The 10,173-nt window shown below is 39.9% G+C and overlaps 1 protein-coding gene across 3 annotated transcripts in view; it reads right to left on the reverse strand.

Moving 5' to 3' along the window:
* The window catches only part of FILIP1 (filamin A interacting protein 1), a 214,512-nt gene extending 206,186 nt beyond the window's left edge, over window positions 1–8,326 (reverse strand). For 2 of the 3 annotated variants that reach the window (XM_055534823.1, XM_055534824.1), the window contains exon 1: window positions 7,851–8,326. The gene's annotated coding sequence lies outside the window, so the exon portion shown is untranslated. The remainder of the gene's footprint in view (window positions 1–7,850) is intronic. The other variant, XM_055534825.1, reaches the window with a different exon arrangement.
* Between the last annotated feature and the right edge of the window lie 1,847 nt (window positions 8,327–10,173).

Below are 10,173 nucleotides of genomic sequence, written 5' to 3' on the forward strand. Positions count from 1 at the left end.
CAAAATGCCTGGCACAGAATAATCTCCAGTGTCTGCTAGTATTATGATCACTTACGTATAGTAAATAATTATGCACAGCTCTATAATAAAACGTTATGTAGATAATCTGTATTAAAAAGTACCTATTATTATCATTATATTGTCTTTTATATCACTATAAAACAATTGGGATTCAGATGTCCCAGTCATTAGCTGGAACACCTGGCATCCTGGGCAACTATCTATGGAATGAACAGAATATGGAAGGTGGGGATTTGTCACCAAAGTTGAGGGGCCCCCGAGGAGCGAATTCTACCGAAGCAGCTGGCTTCCTTGAGGGCCAAAGAAGCAGGCTGGGACCAGAGCAACTGGCCTGGTGGTGTCCAAACCAGAAGATGAGCTCTATCAAGACAGCATGTGAAAGTCAAGCTTGTGTGTAAAGGCCACGCCCTCATCCAAATTCCAGGCTGCCCCTGAAGCATGTGTCACTCACTAAACAGTTAATGAAACACAAAGAGCCCTGAATATCTCCAGTGTCACACTGCAAGACTTATAGAATAATTGGGAAAAATGTGAGCTGGCAGAAGTCTTCCTGGCTTGCACTGGCAGGCAGACCATCTTTGTTTTTCATTAGCGTGTGTTGTCAGAGTAACTGCAAGCCTCCAAATACAGGCCCGGGCTGTCATTTCCTCATGTACTTAGGCGGCCACACTGAAATAGCATCATGAACTCAGCAATGCCTCTTCCTTTCCTGTGGTGCTGTGGTGCCTCAGTCAAAGAAGCAGGCCCTAAAATGAGTTACTGAAGACCTAAGTATATTAAAGAGATATAAAGAAAACTAAAGTTCATTTATCCCTATTACTGTATTGTCTATGACTCATGTGTATGTCAGGGTAGTGGGGGGAATCTTATTTTTGCAAAGATCTTTTAGATAAACAAGGCAAGTTGGCAGTAACTTGATTGTCTTGGTGATGTCAGTAGTCTACTGTTTTCAATCAAATTATCTTTTGGCTTTAAATCTGTAGCAAATCATTTTTTAAAGACTGCGTTTGGCCAACTCTAATGTGTCCATTTCATGGCTTTCTTTCACCTTTTCCTTACAAAGATAAGCAACAGATAATTCACTACTTCAAAGTAACTTGGAAAGACTGCTGCTGCTGCTAAGTTGCTTCAGTCGTGTCCGACTCTGTGTGACCCCACAGACAGCAGCCCACCAGGCTTCCCCATCCCTGTGCTGTGGGCACATCCCTGTTCTCCAGGCAAGAACACTGGAGTGGGTTGCCATTTCCTTCTCCAATACATGAAAGTGAAAAGTGAAAGTGAAGTCGCTCAGTCGAGTCCGACTCTTAGCGACCCCATGGACTGCAGCCTACCAGGCTCCTCCGTTCATGGGATTTTCCAGGCAAGAGTACTGGAGTGGGGTGCCATTGCCTTCTCCGTTGGAAAGACTGGAAGATTGCAATTACAATTATTGAAAAAGCAAAAATAAACTACTTTCAAGTGTAGACATAGGTCTTTGGCCAGTGAAGCAAAAACCATCCTCATCTATGTTTTGATGAAGGCGCTGGATGACAGCATTAAAGCAAAAACAGAAAAGTCCCTGAACCTTAAGGGCTCAATGAAAGTCAGACCACTTGAGATAAATTCCGCATTAGCTTTAAAAATTCTTGTTAAAGTCTGTCTCTCACAGACCTCGGGAACACATAAATCACGCAATATTATGCACGTTGACACTATTTCCCAAAAAGGAAACACAACACCAACCTTCTCTTGACTTTTCAGTGCTGCTGTGGCTTAAACAAAGCTCCCGGGGACTAGAGTGCTGGTTAATATCGTGTTTCTTCATCTCTTTGCTGGGAGTTTCTCAAGTTCTGCAATCAGCTGGTCAAAAGCCAACTAGAGCTGCCCAATTCATGTTGGACTTTCCTAATTCTAAGTTCTTACACAACTCACTGCCTAGCCGTTGAAATTACACTGCCTTAGCTGCCACCATGAGGAAAGCGGTATTCTGCCTGCAGCCTTGTCTCCTCTCTGAATAGCCAGAAAGTAGGACTGACCATTTAAGGAAAAAGAAGAACATGATCCAGTACATTTTCCTGAGGTTCCCATATTTTTGCTCTAGAATCTTTATAATGTATTCTATAAAGCCAGCAAATTTCTCTTATTATTTTCTTCCTTTTCTTTCCTTCCTTTCCCTTTTCTTTCTTTCTAAAACAAGGTCTTCACTAGAGAATGATCATTCTGAAATTCAGTTTGCTTTATCTTTTAGAAACTCATCCTTTCGATCACAAAAAATAAAGCAAAATGGATAGGTCTAAACTGTAAGTACCCCGCATAAGGTTTGTTGGCACTAAAGTTACTAAGAAACTTCTCCACTTATAAGAGTGCTTCATATATTTTTGGTTAAGTTAAATACACAGAATAATAAGCAGCCCATAACATACTTGTACATCTTTATGCTGGAACACTTTTTTTTTGCCTTGGAATATACTTTCTTGTCATGTTTAAGAAGAATGACTAGGATTAAGGGCAATAAATAGCAAGAATTCACTTGTATTTGGTGAGGTTGAACGTAGTGTAAAATTACCTTTTCAGTCTTTTCATTTTTATCTGTTACTAGGTTAGTAAAACAAAACATCTAAAGGAATAAATAGAGAGTGATAAATTTAATAATATATCCCTCCTTGAAGGAGGAAGTTTCCCTTACATACATTACCAAGCACCGTTGGCTATAAAAGAGACACCCAAACTCTATGTATAAACACACTTTATCTCCAACTGCAAATATAGAAACCAGGGAACCGTGTATGCTGTGCATGATTTCTTGGCCTTCTTAGTAATAATTCTATAAGACAGCGCACTGCTAAGTGAGAAGGGAGGGACCGAAATATAAATTCCATACTAAACTATTGGCTGGAGCTCAAATCATGTCTTCTTAGAATACCCAGCCACAAAATATGTCGCTAACAGGATTCCACATTTGAACAATATATTCTTCCACCTTTCCTATGATCTATGAATTTGATTTGACAGAGGAAATGATAACTATATTTAAGGTGTAGTAATAGAGAAAGAATAACTTAAATTTATTGAAAAGTATTGGGAAAATATAAGTTTTATTAACTCATTTAATTTTCCAAATAACTCTGAGGAAGATAGCATTATTATTCCCAATTTACAGATGAGACAACTGAGACACAGAGGGTAATTTGCCCAGGGGCATGGTGAGCTGAAATCTGAATCCAGGCCATCTGACTTCCCTATGCAATTAGCCTTTCCTGTCACCTCCACGTCCATGACATAACCTTTCTGTTAGCTCTTCAACTCAGACACGGTATAAGGAAACAAAACATATTTTTTTAAGGAAACAAAATGTATTTTATCAGCTTAGCTTTTATTCTATTGCTGTATATCTTAAAATAATTAATTTATAAACAAATGTATGTTTCAGGTTTTTAAATGTTATTTTTCTAATAAGGTGTTACCAATTTTAAACTTTTTTGCTGAAATATTAGTAGATCTCAACCTAAGCTTACCATTCACTTCCCATGATGCTGCTTTTTTAAAACTTACATGTTAGGAGACAAATAAGTGAAAATGTTGATTAAACAAGCTCTATAAAATCCTGTTTCTTAGGGTACCTGTTTTGTGAAGAAATGCTCATCTTTCAAAAAAGATAATTAGCATTACTTTAGAATGTATTGGAGAAGGCAATGGCACCCCACTCCAGTACTCTTGCCTGGAAAATCCCATGGGCGGAGGAGCCTGGTGGGCTGCAATCCGTGGGGTTGCGAAGAGTCGGACACGACTGAGTGACTTCACTTTCACTTTTCACTTTCATGCATTGGAGAAGGAAATGGCAACCCACTCCAGTGTTCTTGCCTGGAGAATCCCGGGGACAGGGGAGCCTGGTGGGCTGCCGTCTATGGGGTCGCACAGAGTCGGACACGACTGAAGTGACTTAGCAGCAGAATGTATATTTTACCACAAAGTTTCACTTCTAAAGAATAAGTAAGGGACTTCCCTGGTGGTCCAGTGGCTCACATTCTGCATTTCCAATGCAGGGGGCTTGAGTTCAACCCCTGGGCAGGGAACTAGATCCCACATGCCACAACTAAAGATCTCACAAGCTGCAACTAAGACTCAATGCAGCCAAATAAATAAATAATTTAAAAGAATAAGTAAAAATCATAACCACCAAGAAAGCACTGTTAAATGAATATATTAAATACTTCATAAATTTCACTGGGAAAATCCCATAGTGGTTCTTGCTGAACACCCATTTAAAAGAGTAATTTTAACTTCCTTGGCTATCTCAAAATATAAAGAGAATGTTTTTCTTTTGGTGAACACAGAAAAAAATTGGTTCAAAATCAGGATTCACACTTTATCTCACACAGTAAGGCTATAAGTGATTTAAAACAAAACTGAGAAATGTCTCTCTTTAAAATATCGAGGGAAAAAAAATAATAATAAAAAAATAAAAATAAAATATCGAGGGAAATTTTTTAAAAGATAAGCACGATATTTAAACATTTTAATGTTCAAGGCCAGATTTTAATTCATGATGATCCACAAATGGAAGGAATTATGATTTAAATGAATAGTGCCAAAAGTAACTATATATAGAATCTGGTACCAAAAGATAATAAAAGTATGTAAGTTACAGTATTTTGAAGTCTAGGTATATACACAGGATACGCATGTATATTTACATATATGTGTGTGTATGTATATATATATACATACACATACATACAGTCTTTATATGTCCCCCTTCCTGTTTCCTTCTTGAGATGTACATTATCTCCACAATCAAGTATATGAGCATAGTTACAATCACTTGTAATTTTTCTGTGCTCGTTAAACTATGAAGACCTTTCTTGAGAAATTTTTGAGACAAAAAGCTATTAACTGCATTTATAGTGGCTTCTCTTAATTTTATACTAATCTATATGCTCTCTCATGCTCATCATTAGAAGTCCAGAGCCAAAACTGTTCGTAGAACATCCACAAGATGCATGGCACGGAACAGCTTCAGAGCCAAAGGGTGTTTAGGATAATGCCTTGTACCTGGTCGCTTTCATAAAATTGTTCTGAATTTAAAGAGGTAAACCCCATTCTGTTCTTGCATGCGTGCTCAGATACTTCAGACCTGTCTGATTCTTTGCAATCCTATGTACTCTAGCCTGCCAGACTCCTCTGTCCATGGGGATTCTCCAGGCAAGAATACTAGAGTGGGTTGCCATGCCCTCTTCCAGGGGATCTTCCCGACCCAGGGATTGAACCTGCATCTCCTGCATTGCAGGTGGATTCTTTACCCTCTGGGCCACCTGGGAAACCCAAACCCCACTCCAAAAAGCCCTAATTCTAATAGAGCACCAAAAGATCCAAACTAAGAGGGAATCACTTCTAAGAGGTATGCCCCAGGAAATCACCGTGAAAGGGGAAGCCACTGTTGTGAGTTTTAAATAGTGGACAAAGTCTTTTCAGGAAAGGGGAGGAAAAGTGTTCCAGGCAGGAGGGCACAAAATGGGCAGAAGTGGGGCACTGAAATGCACAGTATGTAGGTGTTTGGAGAAGGGCCTGAAATGTGACCTCTCTGAAGCAGAGGGACATTTGTTGTTGAGTAGTGGGAGCTGAGACTGGAAAAGTTAAGTATGTGCCAGATGATGGAAGGTTTTCAAAATACCCGGCCTAGGTGTTTGGCAGCAACTAGAAGTCAAAGAAGATAACTGAGGAGTAGAAGAGACAAGCACAGGAAAATTAACCCCACAATCATGGGGGGGGTCGGGGGGGCTTCCCACGTAGCTCAGTGGTTAAGAATCCACCTGCCAAGCAGGCGATGAGGGTTCGATCCCTGGGTTGGGAAAATCCCCTGTAGAAGGAAATGACAACCCACTCCAGTATTCTTGCCTGGGAAATCTCATGTACAGGGGAGTTTGGGGGGCTACAGTCCATGGGGTGGAAAAGAGTCAAAGACACAACTTAGCGACTAAACAACAACAGCGTGTGCAAGGTGGTTTGCATGGTAATGAGGGGTGGAAGTGCAGCAGAAATGTCATGATACACACCAGACCCAGGATGAAGGGAACAGATCTTACAGTGGTGGAGACACAGCAGTGAAATCTCTTATGGTGAAGGGGAAAGGGACGACTCCAAAATAACACGGAAATGTGAACTGGAGTGAACAAGAGAACACAATCTATGCAGTCGATTGTTCATATACTGGAGGAAAGCACGTGCTCTAACCTGAGCTATTTTTGATTCTCAAGGGTAAACTTACAGTCATGAAGACAATGATACTCAAAACTCAGTCCATCAGGAAACATAGCTTTCACGCAGAGCCAAATGCTGCACTCTGTTATCCTCACACTGTTCCACCAACTCCAAAAGAAATTACCCGCCTCCAAAATCTACTAATGGCAGATTTTGGCAGTACACATACATTTGTAAGCCAACAGTGTGACCCTTCCTAAGATCAAAACAAGAAAAACGTAAAGCATTTAGTTCAGATTTTTCAAAACTCTTTAAAGACAAAGATGCTGCGTCTCCACTAAAGTATTAGAAGTTTCATTCTCTGACACCAAGTTTCAACAGAATACATGATTAGCTGCATTTGCTTTGTAAACTAATGGCACAATCAGAGTCATGAAATATAATACATACTGAAATGATGTACTGTTTCATTTTTCTGAGCATATGATATATAACCTTTAATTAGTTTTTCTTAACATTCTTAACATTTACTGGAAGAGTTGATACATTCTGGTCAACAATGTGTTCAAAACTGGCCTTGGGTAAATTATTTCTCTGAAGTTGACAAAATAGACTCAAATGGTTTTTTAAATGTGCATTTGTATCTTCTTTGAAATTATCCTTGGTTTAGAATATTCAAACAATCATGTTCAACTAGAGGAACAAACTTCTTATGCAAATCCAACCCAACTACAGACACAAGTTATCAACTAACCACGTCATCAATGTGCAGCCATGACTTTTGTCAGAGTCAGTGTGATATTGATCACTCTAAGCAATTCTGATAAAACTGCAGGGCAACTCCTGGAAGCAAAGACAATGCAACAGATGAAAAGAGGATGTCCTTCACACTATGGTGAACACATTCATACTCAAATATGTGCAACTTAAGACAGAATTTTTCTAATACACTCAATTTGAGTTTTAAAAATCAGGATCTATCTTATCTGTATACAAGCAATTACTCAAAAACCACACACACAAAATAACATTCTCCTGCATAGTTTATATTCAACAACTGCAAAAGCAGTGATTTGAAACCAGGCATATCTTGTGCCTAGTCAGAAGCGCTTGGGGTGACTGTAATGTAACGAGGTCAGAACTAGCACGAGGTGTACCAGCGTAATCAGAGACGGCGGGTAAGGGAGAAGCGGCCGGGCGAAAGTACAGCAACACACACACACACGGAACTTCCCTCTCATTTACCACACGAGCTGCTCAGCGAGTTTCATTACATGAAAGTGCTTTTGCTTCTAGGGAAAATATCCCCTCCATTGGTTAGCCATCCTCACTGCGAAAGGACTGTGACGTTGTCCTTTGTCAGATTTCTGTTACCTGCCAGAAAATGATAACTTGGCAGAAATACTTTGATGGCTATTAGAGCATCATAACGATCTTTGTGTTTAAAAAGCGATCGGGTAATTCTGAGAAAGAGATGACTTTCTGATTCTTTAAAAAACAATTCAGTGATTGTCCTCAGTTTCAAATGTGTTATCAGGTAGTGGAACAGTGAGACTCAAAGGAAACAGACAACACAGAGTCAGAGAGAGCTCTCTTCTTGTGGAAGCAGAAATGTCTTAAGAGAGTTAAGTAGCTGTGCGTTTCGGTCTTACCTGACTGGCAGGCAGCTCGTCTAAACCAAAGGTACGTCCTTTACGGAGGTAGCTTATCCTTTGAAGAACCCAGTGGCTTGCCCCACAGCCCAAGAGAGACTGGAGTCCTGGAAAACCATCCAGCCCAAAAGAATACAGAGGAAAAAGCTTTCCCACTTTCTTTCCTAGGACTAGCCAATAGCTGAAGTCATGCAGGAAACGGGGTAGTAGAGAAGGGAAAGCGGCTCCTTCTCCCTGAAATCCCGATCAGCAGCAATTGGAGGCTGTTGTATCTCTCCCACCCAGACTTTTGTTTAAAAGTTTTTTCAACTGTTGCTAGGTGTTGTTGGGTTTCTGAGATTAGGTTTCTCGTCTTCTGCTCCCTTCACAGCACTGTCAGAGCTATGACTTTGTCGAGGAGCTGAGCTCGCGTGTGCTATATTTAACCAGTGTTCTCAGCAAGTCAAGCCTGTCAACAGCTGAGAAGTTTGGAGCCGGCTCTGCTCAGTTCCTCGGCAGCCGGGTTATCAGTGGATACAGCTCTGCTCGCCCCGGAAAAGATTGCGGGGAAACGGCAGACCCTTTTAAGGACTGCTGCTCATGACACAGACGTAATTAGTGCTGGAAGCCCTTAAACGCCGAGTGTGATTTGGAACTCGGGTTTTTAAAATCAGAAAAGAAGCAGTGGCAGTTGCCTCGAGCAGAGCAATTTACCAAGGCAATATTCTCCTCAATTAGGCTTTCTGAGATCAACCTTCTTGGATAGAAAAGTCTTAAAAAAAAAAACAAAAAAAACTGTAAGGCGATCGTTGGGGAAATTCACAGTAAGAGATCAGTCCCAGGCAATTTTTTACATTGATGTGTTACATGCACACTTAAATTACATTCATAACTGTCATAGCAGACGTAATCAGCTTTTATACCTGACTGTTATTAAGGTAGTTTTATCATAAAGGAATGTCTGTAACATAACGTTTTTGAAAGGAAAATCTTAGTGTTCTTCTTGAGATCATTCATTCAAAGCAAGAAATGGAGAAGGCTCCAGGAAAACCAGGACTTGAGACACCTCTGGTTGTCCACAGCCTTGTCTAATCATTAACCCTCGAGTCTCCAAAACCAGAGTGGTCACTTCTACCCAGAACTCCAAAATGAAGAATGCCTTCAGATATTTTTATTTGCTTTATTCTATGTCAGAAAATAACACTAATCTGTCAAGATTAAGAATCATGAAAAAAAATGTGTGTTTAAGGCTATTCTCGGAAATGGCTTACTAATTACCCATGTGGAATTAACAGTAAGAGGAGCTAAGATAAGGAAGGGAGACACACACACACACACACACACACACACACACACACACATTATTGGCTAACACATGAGAATATTGCCCTGACAAAAAAAAGTCTCATCAAAATCACTAAAAATGTTGACCCCTTTCCTAAGACAATTTTATCAGTTTAAAGGTATCCTTTCTTTTGACTTGGAAACTAAATTTGGACCAAGGAGGCATGTAACGGCATATATTTAATATTTTAAGTACTACATACTTGCAGCAAGAGGCTTATATGCTGGAGAACCCTAATGTCTGTCTGGGAAAGACTGCCACTTTTCACAAGGGGTGTGTGTATCCTTTTTAAAGAAATGACACTGACCTTCAATGCTAGCTGATCCTACACCTCAACCTATTAGAAAATGTCTCAGCTGTTCCCATGCCATCCACCTCACTAACAGCATTCATCTTCTTTCCCTTATTTATTTAGTGCTATTCACATATAAAATTTATTTAGTACTTTTACTGCATTTATTTAGTACACATAAATACATTATTTAGTACATATATTTAGTACTAATTCATTTAGTACTACTTATGACATTATGTAGTACTATTTACTACATATAAAATTTATTTAGTAGTATCCACATAAAAAAAGCAGAGACATTAGTTTGCCAACAAAGGTCCCTATAGTCAAAGCTATGGTTTTTCCAGTAGTCATGTATGGATGTGAGAGTTGGACCATAAAGAAGACTGGACACTGAAGAAATGATGCTTTTGAACTGTGGTGTTGGAGAAGACTCTTGGGAGTCCCTCAGACTGCAAGGAGATCAAACCAGTCAATCCTAAAGGAAATCGATCCTATTCATTGGAAGGACTAATGCTAAAGCTGAAGCTCTAATACTTTGGCCACCTGATGCGAAGAGCTGACTCGTTAGAAAAGACCCCGATGCTGGGAAAGTTTAAAGGCAGGAGGAGAAGGGGATGACAGAGGATGAGATGGTTGGATGGCTTCACCAACTCAATGGACAGGAGTTTGAGCAAGCTCTGGGAGATGGTGAAGGACAGGGA

Source organism: Bubalus kerabau, chromosome 9 (assembly GCF_029407905.1).
Source record: "Bubalus kerabau isolate K-KA32 ecotype Philippines breed swamp buffalo chromosome 9, PCC_UOA_SB_1v2, whole genome shotgun sequence".
In the NCBI taxonomy this organism is placed as follows: Eukaryota; Metazoa; Chordata; class Mammalia; order Artiodactyla; family Bovidae; genus Bubalus; species Bubalus kerabau.